Source organism: Bos grunniens, chromosome 26, assembly GCF_055505025.1.
Source record: "Bos grunniens cultivar Pamir isolate PY7600 chromosome 26, Bosgru_T2T1.0, whole genome shotgun sequence".
Taxonomy (NCBI): domain Eukaryota; kingdom Metazoa; phylum Chordata; class Mammalia; order Artiodactyla; family Bovidae; genus Bos; species Bos grunniens.
This window is the reverse complement of record NC_141190.1, coordinates 48,390,445-48,404,996: the sequence shown is the minus strand read 5'-3', so window position 1 is coordinate 48,404,996 and position 14,552 is coordinate 48,390,445.

Here is a 14,552-nt window from a genome sequence, read left to right as displayed (position 1 = left end):
ATGACTAATTGTGTAAAGCGGTTTTTCATGTGCTTATTTCTCAAAAGTGTATCTTTGATGGAGTGTCTTTTCAAATATTTTGTCTAGTTTCAGAAATTGAGTTGTTTTTTCCTTATTGCTGAATTTTTAGAGTACTTTGTGTATAACTGATAAGGCTCTTTGTCAGATATATGCTTCGTAAATGTTTTTTTCTCAATCTATGGCTTGTCCTATCATTTACTTAACAGTGGCTTTAGCAGAGTAGAGGCTTTTTTTTTTTAATTCAGCTGAGTTTTTTTAAAAATATAAATTTATGTATTTTTAATTGGAGAATAATTGCTTTATCATATTGTGTTGGCTTCAGCCATGCATCTACATGAATCAACCATAGGTATACACATGTCCCCTCCTTTTGAACCTCCCTCCTACCTCCTACCCCATCCCACCCCTCTGTCTTGTCGCAGAGCGCTGGATTTGAGCTCCCAGGGTCATGAAAGTAGATTCGCACTGGCTATCTATTTTACATGCAGTGATATACGTGGCTCTGTGCCACTCTCAGCTTATCTCATCCTCTCCTTCTCACACTGTGTGATAAGTCTGTCAACTCTGTCCGTGTTTCCACTGCTGCCCTTCATATAAGTTTATCAATACCATCTTTCTAGATTCCATATTTATGTGTTGATATACGCATCTGTTTTGGCAGAGTTGAAGCTTTTAAGTTTCCTTACGTGTGTTTGATCAGTTTCTTCTTTTAAGCTGAAATGTACTCGAGTTACAATACTGTGTTAGTTTCAGGTCTGCAGTAAAGTGATTATTATACCGTCAGTTTCTTTTCATGTCCTTGTTCAGCTGCTGAGTCACGTCTGACCCTTTGCGACCCCATGGACTGCAGCACGCCAGGCTCCTCTGTCCTCCACTATCTGCTAGGGTTTGCTCAATCTCATGTCCATTGAAGTCGGTGATGCCATCCAACCATCTCATCCTCTGCTGCCCCTTCTCCTCCTGCCTTCAGTCTTTCCAAGCATCGGGGTCTTTTCCAACAAGTCAGCTCTTTGCATTCTTTTTATGGATCATACTTTCCATATAGTCTCTAAGAAATCTTTCTCTCTTTTTTTTTTATTACAACATTTGCTTTATTGTAGTGGTCTGGAATGAAACCCAAATCTTTTTCTAACTCAACATGCCCCAAGTTTCCTCCTGAGTTTTATTCAAGTTTTATGGTTTTAGTTGTTTCATTTAGACTTTTTCTCCATTTTGAGTTCTTCTTTGTTTGAGGTGCATATGGCTATTCTTCCTCCATTGATCTGTCTTTGCCAATTGTAGCAGCTTAATTGTCCACATACGTGTAGATGTGTTTCTGGGCTCGGTGGCATCAATCTACCTGTCAGTCTTTATGACAGTACTCCACCAGCTTGACTTCTGCAGCTTTAAAATAACCCCCGGAGTCAGTTAGTCCTCTAATCTTATTTTTCAGGGTCGTTTCGGCTATTTTACGTCTTGCGCATTTCCACATAAATTTTAGTATTATCTCATTCATCCCCACCAAAAACATGTGGGAATTTTGGTTGAGTTTGTGTTGAATTTATAGTTCATTTTGGTGACAGCTGGTATCTTAACAATACGGAGTCTTCTGACCCATGAATGGATTACATTTCTACATTTATTTGAGTCTTAATTTCTTTCAGCCAGTATTTTACAGCTTTCAGTGTACAGGTCTTGCAATCTTTTGTCAGATTTATCCATACATATTTCATATATTTTGGTGCTATTGTAAATGATGCTTTTATTTTTATTTTAAATTCTGATTGTTACTAGTATGTTGAAATACAATCGATTTTCCAGTTTTGATTGTACAACTGTCCTAAAATCACATATTAATTACAGGAATGTTTGGTATGATCTAGATTTTCTACCTAGGTGCTCAAATAATCTGCAGATAGAGAGTTTTGCCTCTTTCCTTTCAACACAGATGCCTTTTACTTATTTATTCTTCCCTTGCCTTACTGCCCTGGGAAGAACCTCTAGTACAGTATCGAACGGAAGTCTGGGTGTACATCTCTCAATACTGATCATGGGGGAAAGAATTCAGCCTCTCATCGCTGACCATGATGTTGACTCTTGGTTTTTCTGAGATGCTCTTTTTCAGGTTTATAAGGTTCTATTCCTGCTTTGATGAGAGCTTTTATCAGTAATGGATATTAGACCTTGTCAAATGCTTTTTTCTGAGTTTTGAGATGATCTCATGCTTTTCCCTTTTTAATTTGTTGGTATGGTGAACCATACTGATCTTCAGATGTTAAAACCAACCTTGCCTTCATGGGATACACCCCAAGGTTTATCTCATTCCAAAGAAGTAGATGAGCAGAGTTGCCCTGAGGGCATCAGGAGGCCCCTTTAAGTAAGAATCCTTGGTACCTGGCTTTTAATTTGCCCCAAAGCCACTCTGATGGCCCTACACCCGCTCGCACCAGCTGAGACCCCATCGTTTACAACTGGAATCATTGTGAATCAGATCAGATCAGATCAGTCGCTCAGTCGTGTCCGACTCTTTGCGACCCCATGAATCGCAGCACGCCAGGCCTCCCTGTCCATCACCAACTCCCGGAGTTCACTGAGACTCACATCCATCGAGTCAGTGATGCCATCCAGCCATCTCATCCTCTGTCATCCCCTCCTCCTCCTGCCCCCAACCCCTCCCAGCATCAGAGTCTTTTCCAATGAGTCAACTCTTCCCATGAGGTGGCCAAAGTACTGGAGTTTCAGCTTTAGCATCATTCCTTCCAAAGAAATCCCAGGGCTGATCTCCTTCAGAATGGACTGGTTGGATCTCCTTGCAGTCCAAGGGACTCTCAAGAGTCTTCTCCAACACCACAGTTCAAAAGCATTAATTCTTCGGCGCTTAGCCTTCTTCACAGTCCAACTCTCACATCCATACATGACCACAGTAAAAACCATAGCCTTGACTAGATGAACCTTTGTTGGCAAAGTAATGTCTCTGCTTTTGAATATGCTATCTAGGTTGGTCATAACTTTCCTTCCAAGGAGCAAGCGTCTTTTAATTTCATGGCTGCAGTCACAATCTGTAGTGATTTTGGAGCCCATAAAAATAAAATCTGACACTGTTTCCACTGTTTCCCCATCTATTTCCCATGAAGTGAGGGGACTGGATGCCATGATCTTCATTTCCTGAATGTTGAGCTTTAAGCCAACTTTTTCACTCTCCACTTTCAAGTCGTCTATTAATACTTCTTGAGGCATTTTCCCTTCTTTAAATTTGAAGTGTGGACAGTGTTTCTTTTTTTCCTCTACCAGCTCTGTTTTCCCACACAGCACTTTGCTTTCATCATGTTGATTTTCTTCTCTTACACATATTTTGGTTTAAGGAACGAATATTTTTGTAGCTGGTGGAGGTGTCTCAGACAACAGCACAGGCCTGAACCCTTTCATGCTCACAGTTAATTTCCTTCCAGAATCTCACACTTTTTCTTTGGAACCATGAAATAACGTTGTTTGTGAAACGTTCACACGTGCTAAGAACAAAAGAAGTTTTGGACATGCCATCCATGTTTGATTTTCAGATCATTTAGTTCTGCTGCCTCAGAAAGTCATTTGGTTTGTAATAAAAAGGATTAGCACATTTTAATACTTTGAAAAACGTTCTTTTCACTAATAAGCATCTTCTAAGTGATTTTTTCAGGTAACTCAATTTTTATCAGTTTTTGGTATCTAAATTTCCCAACTTTAATCCAAATAGACTAGTTTGCATGCATTTTCTAATAATGAGACGAAATGGTTTTATTGGTGAAAAAAATAACTGAATTTGTTGAGTAAGTGAATTTTCTGGCGTAACTTTGGGGACGGGGGCATTCCACTGTGCAGCCTGAGGACCGCTTTCTCCGCACCCAGCTTTCCTCCCACCCTCCAACGCCTGTCTGACCACCTTTCACTTGCTTTCATAAGCTGCATGTATTTCTTCGTCTGCCACGAGATCATAAACAAACGTGAGGGCGGGGTTTGCATCTCCCGTTCATTATGTGTCAACCCCACGTTGTATGCTCTGCACATAGTAGGGCCTCAGTAAGTGGCAGTGATGTTGGCGGTGCGGGGGGCAGGTACCCTGAGGCCCAGGCAGCACAGGAGAGCGCAGTCTGAAGCTCAGCCCTGCAGCCCTTTGTTGAGAAATCCCTAACCTGTAAAGGATGCGGAGTCGCCGACGCCGCTGCAGTGCCCTTGTTAGCTGACCCTCCTCTCCAGAAGCTGGCATCAGGGCAGGCTGCATGGGGAGAGGACTCCTAGACTTTTACCTTTTTTTTTTTTTTTTAATTCTCTGGCTGTAGAAGAAGGCAGGGAACCAATGAGAAAGTGCCTCAGAGTCAGCAGGCACCCCTGGGGGAGTCCTGCCTTTACACGGGGTAGTCGTCTTTCCCAGCCCAGGTCTCTGCCCTTGGAACTTTTACTGTCTACTACAGACCCCTCTAGGTAGAGACTCTTTGACTTTACAATTATCTTCATGAAAATACAAAAGTCCTGGGTGGGTTAAGTCAGCCATCCATTTTTATGAATAAGTCCAACCCCAAATCTGGGATACATGGTCTCTGATCTTTTTGATCAAGAATTTCCACTGCAAAATTCTGAGCAGGGACCCCCCACCCCAGCCCAAGCCTATTTTATTTATCAATTACATACCTGTGCTGTTGCCCCAATATATTATATGTGTTTTAAAACAACGGTGAACGATTAGAGAAAATAAAGAAAACTACAATTTCTTGTATTTTTCCCCCGCTCTGGAGCACAGTAGTGAGGCGTTCTCTTGGAAGCCTCAGAAAAGCACATGAGATGAGGGCCCTGAGGGAGAGGACGTCTTGGAACCAGACTTCCTGCCCCCAGAAATACTCGACCCGCTTGGACTTGGGCTCACCTGTCTGGCAGCAGCTCTCAGCTCTCAGGAGCAGGTGTGACCAGGCTCAGCCAGTGGATGAGAGAGGACTTCCAGGCACACCTGTTCCATGGTGGGGGCTGCATCAGGGGCTCTGCGGGCTTGTGGAATGATCTTCCTTAGCACTGCAAAGAGCCCCACCAGGCCAGTGCTCGTGCTTTCTCATAATTGAGACCTGACCTAGCTTGAGGGAAGCTATGAGGCTTCCCTGGTAGCTCAGTTGACGAAGAATCCACCTGCAATGCCGGAGACCCCAGTTCGATTCCTGGGTCGGGAAGATCTGCGGGAGAAGGGATAGGCTATCCCCTCCAGTATTCTTGGGCTTCCCTTGTGGCTCAGCTGGTAAAGAACCTGCCTGCAATGTGGGAGACCTGGGTTTGATCCCTGGGTTGGGAAGATCCCTTGGAAAAGGGAAGGTGACCCACTCCAGTATTCTGGACTGGAGAATTCCATATATATATATATATATATATATATAGTCCATGAGGTCACAAAGAGTCGGACATGACTGACTTTCACTAGCCTGATGGATGGGATAAAATACGCATGCATTTATAGGGCTTCCGAGAGGTTGTGGACACATTTTCATAGCCAGTCATTTTAATGACCAGATGGGAATTAGATTTTCCAGGGAATTCCATGCTTAATTCTGCTGTAAAGATTCTGTCTTAGAAATAAGTCACCACTCCCTTACTTCATCTGCATTGTAATTTCTGACTTCTGAATGTAGGTGCTGATTAGAGCAGGTACCTGCTTACCTGCTGACCCTGCACCTCCTCACCCTCATAGTAGGATTAATGGCAAAAGAGACGAGGTCATGGATTTTCAGCTTTTTGGAAAAAACTTGCTATCATCCAGTGGAGTAGAACTCATTTGTTGTGGGTCAGTCGCTAAGTTGTGTCTGACAATGCGACCTCATGGACTGCAGCACGCCAGGCTCCTCTGTACTCCACTGTCTCACGGAGTTTGCTCAGATTCTTGTCCACTGAGTTGGTGATGCTGTCTAACCATCTCCTGCTCTGCCATCGCCTTCTCCTTTTGCCTTCAATCTTTCCTAGCGTCAGAGTCTTTTCTAACAAGTCATCTCTTCGCATGGACAGTGTGCAAAGGCAAAAAAGAACTCATCTGCGTTGTTAAATGGGCACAGAAGAACCTCCTTGTCTGTAATTGAAGGCCACGTCACTTGCAGGGATGTAGGCTGATATGAAAGCCCCTGGCCTGGGGAGCCAAGGAGCAGTGGTGGGGTTTTCTTGATCAGGGTCGGGGACACCCAGCGTGTGGATCTGATCCACATTTGCTGGGTAGAAGCCGGTGTGAGTAATGGGCTTTCCTCAGGCTCCTGCATTCTTCATTCTTATCCCCATCTGTGCACTGTCTTAGGTGGGCCACAGGTTCCAAGAGCGTTTTGGTGACAACTATGACGGTGATTTTGTGGGTGTATCTGTGGCCCCGGCTCCCTGAGGACATGTGGTGTGGGTCCTTCAGAGATGCACACGGCTGTTGAGCTTGTAGTTTGACTCACAAAGCAGAAGAGACACTTACAGTATTTTCTTTTCCTCTTGTAATTAATACCTCTTAAGTTGTTTAAAGAAATATAGTACAATCACCCTTTTGAACAGGGTTATAACAACACGACTTTAGAAGTTGAAAAAGCAGCTGGTTCCACTCAAATTCTAAATACATGAAAACAAACTTTGAAGTAAATAATCTGAGTTTCTGTTTTCATAAATTACGGTGATAACATGTACATTTCTTCATATGGCTATCTTTACATAAGACCCTTTGTGCTCCCCTCTCCCAAACTGTGAACCTATTAGAGATTCTTCCAACTAAATTGTAAATATACGTCCCTTTAAAAGCACATGCAATAAATCCAGCTGCATTTAGCTAATGTAACCATGAGGCCCTGAAAACGTGCAATGCCTAATTTGGGCTAGGAAAAAAATGAAGCAAAGTTTTTTTTTTTTTCCCTACCCTCTCTCCTTTTAAAAAAAGGCAACATTAACTGTTTCACAAAAAGTTATTTGTTTCCTCTGGAAGCCAGCTTGTGAGCTCTGGGGGATTAGGGATCCATTTCACCTATAGGTTACATGAGCTTTTGTTATTTGTTTTCATACAAAATAAACCGCAGAGCTCTGGCTAATGTACTATTGTGCGGAGTTTTGGTGGGAATATTTCAAAAGTAGTGTGTATTTTCCCTTATTTCTCCAGGTCCTTAGGGATATATCCCAATAGTGCCGTATTCCCTTAGGAAAATATGTTTCATTTATAAACTTTTTTTTCTCTCCGTAATGAAAACAGTTTTGGCTTAGCACACTGTTCTGGTCGAATTATGTGGCTGAATTCCGTAGAAAGAATGACGGGGTGACACTTACAGCCGCCGCTAGGCTCCGGGGGGCTCACGAGTGTGGGGAGACCACTTCCTTATAGACTTCTCACCCTGCAGTCCGCTCCTGTTATCCCAATATTTAAATCTCGGAGTGTTTCAGATGGAGTGTACAACATATAAAGATACATAAAGTTGCAATGAGCAGAGCCTAATAGCTTTTTTAGACTCTAGAGAGATACAAAAAGACACAAATATAGATAAATGATCAAAAAGGAATAATTGCTCTAACAGCCCTTTCCGTTGCAGTATTTAACATACATTCCTTTTGCTCCAGGTCCACGTGGCTCTAGAATGTAAAAAGTAATTGCATTTCCCATTCTTCTTCCCTCTTCAATATACAAGCACCTCTAGAAACCTACTTGTAGAATATTATGTAGGTTTCTCTGCTTCATTTAGCTCCTTTTCTCTTAGGAAAACACATTATGACTTTGTACAAGCCTTGATCGATTTCTTAAGAGGCCTTATCTGATTGCTTTTATATTCTATTGATTTTTCTGAATTAAGTTTTATGGCCCTCAATTATTTTCTTGTATGATTGTTCACATCTACGTATGGTGTACCATATAATTACACAGTGGCATGATTATGTGCTAGTTGATAATCCCATTTTAATATACGGCACTTTGCCTTTTTATGGAGATTATCTTCCATATGCAGACCGATCTGTTGAATTCCGTGCAGTGAAGATAAACCCAAATCACAGAAGCACTTGCTCACTGTGGAGGCCAGTATCAGGCATTTGTGACATCTTGACAGAAGCGTTTATTGCAAAGTGTTGTGATCATCAGCTTCATTAGGAAAGCGTTTAACAATCATAGGAGATGATTTTTATAAACCTGCTGTTCTGCTGACTGGGGGATAGCACGATCACAGCACAATTAAGTTTCAAATGGGTTTTGAACACTGATGGCTAATATAATTCAGCCCTAGCGGTAGACTGTTGCATTATACAATCATTTATCATTTGAGGGGAAATTCTGACAGTGCTCAAACGTGAAGGCCTCGATTAAACTGTCTCCTTCTACGTCGTCTTTTGGAAACAAGCGCAGTCTTCTTCAGGTGATGGCTGAAGAGGAAGTTAAGACAAAAACAATTGGTTGAAGAGAAGTTTAATCAATTTATTACACGAGTCGAGTGCTTGGAGATATTTTTCTTACACAGTACATGTCTATCAAAGCTGTCATAAGTGACACGGCAAATACGGGATGCTTTATAGCAAATAGATCGCTGCTATTGTTCTAGGCATTTCGAACCCTTTATGAATATAAATGTATGGGAGACAGCGTCCCAGGATCTGTTTGCCCTCCTAAAATAATTTATATTCTGTGCAGCACACGGCCGACTGATTTCCTCCTAACATTACAAAGTGGTTGTGTTATTTCATATTGCTGAAATTTGTGTTATTATTTTTTACATAAAAGAAGTCTTTCGATCTGCATTTATTAAGGAGAAAGAGATGCCCACGCTTAACCCAATCTGACATAAATGCTGCAATATGTTCATTTTCTTCCACTACAAATTCAATACATTCATATTCAGAATCCTTTATCTAATAGTGCTTATTAGATTGTTTTGGCTACAACTGCAAAGCAATATATCACTGAAAAATAATAGGTATGTCTTTTTCAGAAGATGATGTGATTTGCTTTAGCTACGCTAGCATGAAAATCTGTGCCATTTATTAATAAAGGACTATGTTAGATGAACTAACCTGCTTGACAGTCCTGAGAACAAAAGAGCTAATTTCTCTTTTGTTTGTTAGAAACACTTCGGTACTATAACAGGGTTACAAAGGGTCAGAGAGCGCCAGGGCTCAGAACTGTTCTCTGCTTAATGATTTGTTTTACAGCCTCTAATAAATTTTCAAGCATGTATCAACATATTACTGATAAAGAATCTGGGAATGCAAACACAGATGATCTCTAGTTTAAGATGTGATCCAATTTTTATTATTGAGTCAATAGGCCAACCTTTTTTTTTCCCTTCTTCTAATTTTTAACTAGAAAGAAGTGGTATGCAGAAGACTTGACATGAAGTTCAAGGCCTCTCCAAGTCTTTGAGCTTGTGGGTCATTGTTGAACAGTTGTAGGTTAATGGTTACGTGAATTCTGCAGTCTTGTTCAAATATCTCAGAAGCCCCATGCAAAATATGATATATAGCACTCTTAACTCCCAGAGGCAAAAAAGAAAAAGGTCTAGTTTCTGTTATTGTTAAGTGGACTGACTCTTTAGAAAAAGACCTTCTTTGACCTGGGGAGGTTCACGTGGACCTCCCAGAAGGAGACGTGTTGTAGGTGTCCTAGGATTGACGCTCTTCAGAGCGTGCAAGTGTGTTGCTTCTGGGCCCAGCCTGGTTGTTCAGAGGGCCTCGCGGTGGGCAGGCTGGGCCCCAGCCAAGGTGGCCGAGGGCTGTTCCCTTCCTTAAGTTATTGTGACATCATCCCTCTTTGCTAGCTGCAGGGAAAACGCCTACTGACCTAGCACTTTTTTTTTTTAAGATTTATTTATATATGGCTTCACTGGGCCTCCGTTGCGGTGTGCGGGCCTCTGTTGCCATGCGCGGGCCTCTGTTGCTGCATGTGGGCCTTCTCCAGCTGTGGTAAGCGGGGGCTACTCTAGTTGTGGAGAGCAGGTTGCTTCTCTTACGGAGGAGCACAGGTTCCATGCACTCAGGCTTCAGTACTTGTGCCTCCTGGGCTCCAGAGTGCTGGCTCAATAGCTGTGGTGCCCAGGCTTGGTCGTCCCACGGCACACGGGATCTTCCAGGACCAAGACAGAACCCAGGTCCTCTGCGCTGGCGGGCAGACTTGACCACAGAGCCACCAGCAAAGCCCCGTGACACAGCAGTTTTAAGGTGACGTCCACCTGCTCTGCACACAGTGAGGATTTGAAGACGGGTGAGTCTGAGAGCAGAACCACTTATCTCCCCAGGGTCACGTCATCACCTGCCAGAGAAGGCGTTTTTCATGCGGTGAGAAGTTTAGCGTGATGCTTAGTGAAACTCCACAGTCAGAACGTTGTTTCCAAACACACTGAAATGATTCTTTGCTGAGTTAGGCTTGAACGCCAGCTCCAGTGCACTGTTTGTGTCCTGGGCTTTCACAGATGTGAGTTTCCATGAACTTCCCCGAGGCCAGGGAAGACAGACAAACGGAGCCTCCAGTAGAAGCTGTGCGGGACAGCACTCACATTAAATGCGCTGAGACGCACACTGATAATGAAATACTAAGGAAAACAATTGCTTAAAAACATATCCTTTCTATGAACAACAGCTGTGTAATTTCTTATAAAGCCTGAATTCTGAATGCAGTGCTTTGCTGATTTTCCAAGGACAGCATGAAGTGCAGGCTCTTGCACCCCATCCAGGGCCGTCAGTGGTGAGCTGGAATTCCTGTCATAGCTGGAAGCTGGCACAGCGTCAGGGTGCGTGCCTGGCACACACGTGGCTACAGCAGACATTCCGTTTTTTGATTTTTTTTTGGACAAACGTTTGGTTTCCTCACTTCTCATGTGCGTGATTGAAGGTGACTTGATCTAATCCAATTTTCCTTCGTAGGAGGTGTGATAAACGAGGGTTTGCCTTGGTGAATCCAAAGGAAGACAGAAGCACGTTGGTCCATGGTGGGGAGAGATGGTTCCTCAAGTGTCTCAGCATTAAACTTGAAGGGGGAGCAGGTTCATCTTCAATAAGGCATAACTGTAAAGCTCATTGTGTGTGACAGGGAGAAGTTTCCTCTGAAATAAGCAGATCCCTCGTAATCTGTTTCTAATGAAAACTCGGAAAATATTTGTAAGGGAAGGAGGAAGAAAGTCTTGAGTGAGTGCCAGAAAGAAGCTCTGGGAGCTGGCAACATTGGAGTGGTTTTCAGAAAGAGCTGAGGTGTGTAGTAAATGGTCCTGCCCAACAGCGTAAAGTGGGAGGGGTGGATGACTGGGAAATCATCTGTTCATCTGAAATGTTTTCTATATTTTTGCGATGCTATCTAATTTGGTGATGCAGACTGCATTAGAACTTAACCCACTGAGGATCTTGCCAAAAAGTTTTGGCTATGGGCTGCTGGCTCCACGAGGTACCAAGCAGAGTTAACGAGGTGGAATGTGGTCCATGGAATTCCATTGCGTGGGCATCGCCCAGGCTGGGAGGGGAGATGCCCTCCCCGAACCCCCCAGCACCCTGCCGCTCTCTCTGCACTGTCGTCAGCCCATGAACAGCTGCTGGCTTCAGCTCTTCGGGGACTAGTTTAAGAGTTGCTGGAACGGTCCACGATGAGCCTGTGTGAGCCATGGCTGAAGGAATGGTTTGCTCCCAGGCAGGGAGGAAGACCTTGTGCCTCCCGGGCAAGGGTTTCTGAGAGGCTTGACTGTGAGCCAGAAGGCAGAGCATTCACATACTTGAAATAAATGCATTATGGGTTTGGCTTACATTTGTGGTGGAGAATATATTATAACTAGATCAGATGAGTTCTTATCGAAAATATATGTGTGGGAGGTCCTGTTTGAATTAATCTACTAGTGTGTGTGTGCTTCCTTTCAGAAATACAGGCTTCTTAGAGTTGGTAAAATTTTTTAGTTCTTTATATCATGCAATTACTATACTTTGTTGTAATTAGTGTTTTATTTAAGTCTGTCAAACCTATAAATTATTGAGACAAAAATACAACTGTAATGTCATGTTTGACACTAAGCACTGAATTTATATGCATTGGTGTTGCAAACCAACTCATTTCTAAGTGATGGCATCCTTATTTTTCATTTTAAAAATAAATTATGAATACTGCCATTTTAAGAAGCAAAGTCACTAGTATTTAAATCATTGAATAGTTTTTTTTTGATGGAGATAAAGCTAAAATGAAGTATTCCACATAAGAGTGTTTGAAAGAAGCAGAAAACTTAGGAAAAGAAATAAGAAAAAGTCAGAGATAATGCCAAATAAATCCTGTTAATAATAAAAAATCACAAAGCAGCAAAATTCTTGATTGTAACCAGAATGACAGAAAAATACCTGAGTGATAATGAAATTCTTGCCTCATCATTAAATATTTAAATATTCTTTGTCCACCTACCACTTAATGAAAATCAGTATCTCATGAGTGAATATGCATAGTTCTTTCATCTGACACACATTGTTGGGCATTTAGAATCCTTCCAATTTTTTCTATCATAAAATAATGCTGCAATCAACGTTTGTGTATTTTTGGCACATCGTTATTTCCTTAAGACAAATTCCTGCAAGTAAAACTTCCGGCTAAAGATGATAAATGTTTTCAGGTCCTTTGGTGTGTTTGGTCAATTTGCTTATTTTGTATCTGTTGACATGCCTCATAAGAGATGAGGGGATTAACACTTTAAATTCTCCCCGCCTCTTCCAGCTACTTCCTGTTGTTTTATGTTATGAGCTTTTAGAACAAGTTTATTATTAAATTATTCTTGTATTTGGGTCTTCAAAATTACATTCTTTTGTAAATATACCTTTACTTCTGTGATGATTTGGTTTTATTGTTTATCCCAGTAGTACTTTTATAGTATGATTTTAGTCCTGCGTTTTGATTCTTTTAGTCTGATGGATGATGTCTTTGAATGTCTTTTTCTCCAAGTTTTGTAAGTAATACACTTTCTAACTGCTTGTACATTTGAGAAGTTTTCTGTACTGCTTCTGTCAAGTTTCTAAGGAAGGCTTTTTGTTATTGAGTTCTAAGGGTTCTTTGGGGCTTCCCAGGCGGAGCTGGTAGTAAAGAGCCCGCCTGCCAATGCAGAAGATAGTGAGACTTGAGTTCCATCGCTGGGTCGGCAAGATCCCCTGGAGGAGGGCCTGACAGCCCACTCCAGTATTCTTGCCTAGAAATTCCCATGGACAGAGAAGCCTGGTAGGCTACAGTCCATAGGGTTGCAAAGAGTCAGACATGACTGAAGTGACTTAGCATGAAAACTTTCTTTATGCATTCTGGATATAAGTTCTTTATCACATTTTTTTTTTTTTGGCAAATATTTTCTCTCAGTCTTTGGTTTGCCTTTTCATGTTGTTAATGGGGACTTTAGAAGAGCAGACATTTTACATTTTGGTTAAGTCTAATTTATTAGCATTTTGTTTCACTGTTTGTGACTTTTGTGTCCTAACTATAAAAGTTTTGCCTTCCTCAAGTTTGAAAATGTTTGTGATATGATCCACTTTGAGCTAATTTTGCTTATGGCATTAAACAAGAGCAAGGGATCATTCCTGTTGCTGTTTAGTTGCCAACTCGCGTTCAGCGCTTTTGAGACCCCATGGACTGTAGCCTGCCAGGTTCCTCTGTCCACAGGATTTCCCAGGCAAGAATATTGGAGTGGGTTGCCATTTCCTTCTTCAGGGGATCTTCCTGAGCCGGGGATTGAACTCGAGGCTCCTGCATTTGCAGGCGGGTTCTTTGCCCGAGCCAGCAGGGAAGCCCGGGACCATTCTGACCGTGCGCGTGTCCATTTGTTCTGCCACCATTGTTTGAAAAGGCTGTTTTCCTCCATGGAATCATCTTTTCCTCTTTGTTAATGCATGCTGGCCACCTCTGTGTGGACCTGGTTCTGCTCTCTGTTCTGTCCCCCTGCCCTGTGTGCCTGTCCGCCTGCAGAGCCCAGTGACTCCTTCTCTGTAAATCCTCAGCGAAGGCAAGTCCTTGCGTTGTTCTTTTTTATACAAGACTCATCTAGATTGTTTGGATTTCCACATGAATTTTAGAATCAACTGATCAATTTGTACAGAAAAGACCTCCTGGGATTTTGATTGGTACTGCACTGAATTTATACATTAAGCTGGAAGGAATTGCATTTTTAATAATAATGAGACTTCCAATTCATGGACATAGTACATATCTCTCTGTTTATTCTTTAATTCCTTGGTGGCAATATATAGTTATCATTGAATGAGCCTTGCACATATTTTGTTAAATTCTACCTAAATATTACATGTTTTTGATACTATCGTCAAATCTTCTGTCATTAGGTATGATGAGAGCTGTAGGAGTTTCATAAATACTCAATATTGTCTTTCTAATGAACAAGATTTTCATGTTGCTAGTTTACTGTTGTTCAGCTCATTAATTTTTTCTTTAAAGTTGAGGGTTTTGTTGTATCTGCTGAAGAAATATTTTCCTGCTGTAAAATCTTGAAGATATTCTTCTGTGCTATTTTCTAGATTTGTTGTTTCATGTTTCACACTTATATCTAAAGACTACTTGGAAATGGTTTTTTTCCTGTGTGGTGTGAGGTATGAGCTATGCG